Genomic DNA, 2,259 nt, shown 5'->3' with positions numbered 1-2,259 from the left:
AACCCTTTCTCCTTTTAAATAACTAGGCCGATCATATGTCACCAAATTAGGACACTTGAGAGTAAATGGGGCACCACATATACAAGGATGATGGAGTGAACACTGGGCCTCCCTAAGCAAACTGGTGCACATGGCCACCTGCCCATAATCAGGCAGGTGCCTGGCCTTATTCCCTCACCTATGGCTCATCCAACAAGCATTGATTCAGCTTTTCCTGTGTGTGGATATTGAGGATACAAAAGTGAGCAAAACCAGCCCGGGTCCCCATAGCTCATAGAGTGTGTGTGTGTGTGTGTGTGTGTGTGTGTGTGGTGCAAGGCTGAGAAAGAGCAGAAGCTCTGGGCAAACCCTTTCTCCTTTTAAATAACTAGGCCGATCATATGTCACCAAATTAGGACACTTGAGAGTAAATGGGGCACCACATATACAAGGATGATGGAGTGAACACTGGGCCTCCCTAAGCAAACCGGTGCACATGGCCACCTGCCCATAATCAGGCAGGTGCCTGGCCTTATTCCCTCACCTATGGCTCATCCAACAAGCATTGATTCAGCTTTTCCTGTGTGTGGATATTGAGGATACAAAAGTGAGCAAAACCAGCCCGGGTCCCCATAGCTCATAGAGTGTGTGTGTGTGTGTTTGTGTGGGTGGGTGGGTGGGGAACAGCCACCCAAATGCATGCTGTGGTGTGGACTGAGCGCAGTGCTCAGAAGGGAAGACACCACGTTCTAGGGACATGTCTAACAAAAAGGAGAAAGGAGACCGGGGTAGCCAAGTGGGGAGTAGGAGCGAGAGCATGTCGAGATCAACGTGGGTAGGGCAGGGCAGCAGGTACCAGGCCTTGCGGGACCTTGGAGACTGGGGCTTTGGCCTCCACCTTTTGAGTACTGGGAAGCCGTGGAGGAATTTTGAACAGTGGGAGACATGATCCTGTGTGCATTTTTAAAATTTCAGCAGGCCATTCTGTGGGGCAGACTGGGCGAGCAGTTCATTAGGGAGGGAGTTTGGGTGGTGATTACCTGGGTGGTAGCTGCGAGGTGGAGGGACACAGTCGATATATTTGGGAGGTAGAGCTGACTGGATTTGCTGAAGGACTGGTTACGGGGGTGAGGGCAAGGAAGGACTTGGGCTGATACCCAGGTTTCTGGTGGAAGCGATTAGGTTGGGGGAGTGACACTGCTATTCTCTCAGATAAGGAAGGGAGGCAGGGCTGAGGTCAGGCAGATGACCTCCTTAAATGGTGCCCAGGGTGCAACATTTAAGGAGGCACACACCTAAAAAAAAAAACAAGTGGCCTTAAAGGAGTGCCTCCTTAAATAATGTGCCCTGGGAGGAGCAGGTTTGTGTGTGTGTGTGTGTGTGTGTGTGTGTGTGTTTTGAGGGGTGGGAAGCCATGTCCATTAAGCAGTAATAATGACAACCTCTTGTGTTTGTGACACGGGGTCTTTGCTTTCACCAACCTCCTAATAAAGGTGGAAAGGGCAATGTGTTCCAGCTGCTTAACTGTCCCCACAGGAGCCCTGGGAGGATGGCTCCTCACTGGCCCACCTCACAGATGAGGAAACTGAGGCTCAGACAGATTCCAGAACTTGCTGAAGGTCCTGTAACTTGCAAGTGGAGACACCAGACCTCAAACTCGGGCTTGCTGACTCATGAGCCTACTCTATTCCCATAAGATGATGTTTCATGAGCGTCCCCAGTTTCCTGGTGAAAGGAAGGAAGAGAAGCTAAGTGCCCCTCAAGCCACAAGAGCGTTCAGGTTGGCCATCTCCTGGTTCTTTGCCACCACCATGTGTGCCAAGGAGCAGAGAGAGGGGCTGAGAAGTGATGCGACCTCTCAGCCTCACTCAGCTGCTTTTTCTCTACCACAGGTGTTCTTGTCCTGCCTTTAAGGTTCTGCCTGGAGCAGGTCTCCCCAGGAGGAGGGCCAGGTAGAAGACTAAGAGCATGGCTCCGTGCCTCAGCTTCCTCCTCTGTAAAATGGACATGATGACAGTCATAATTCCCACCCCACATATTTGTGGTGAGGCTAAATGAGATGAAGAAAAGGGCTTGGCATGGTGCTTCAATGTAAAATGTAATTGATGAATATGAGTGAATGTTAGAATTAGGGTGGGAAGCGGCTGGCCCGGTGGTGCACTGCTACAGTGTGCTGCTTGGGAGCACAGCGGTGCTCCCGCCGAGGGTTCAGATCCCACATACAGACTGGCGGCTCACTGGCTGAGCGAGGTACGGGTGCGACACTGAGGGTTGCGATCC

The sequence above is a fragment of the Galeopterus variegatus genome, unplaced genomic scaffold, assembly GCF_000696425.1.
Source record: "Galeopterus variegatus unplaced genomic scaffold, G_variegatus-3.0.2 Scaffold241, whole genome shotgun sequence".
Lineage (NCBI taxonomy): Eukaryota > Metazoa > Chordata > Mammalia > Dermoptera > Cynocephalidae > Galeopterus > Galeopterus variegatus.
This window is presented reverse-complemented; position numbering follows the sequence as displayed.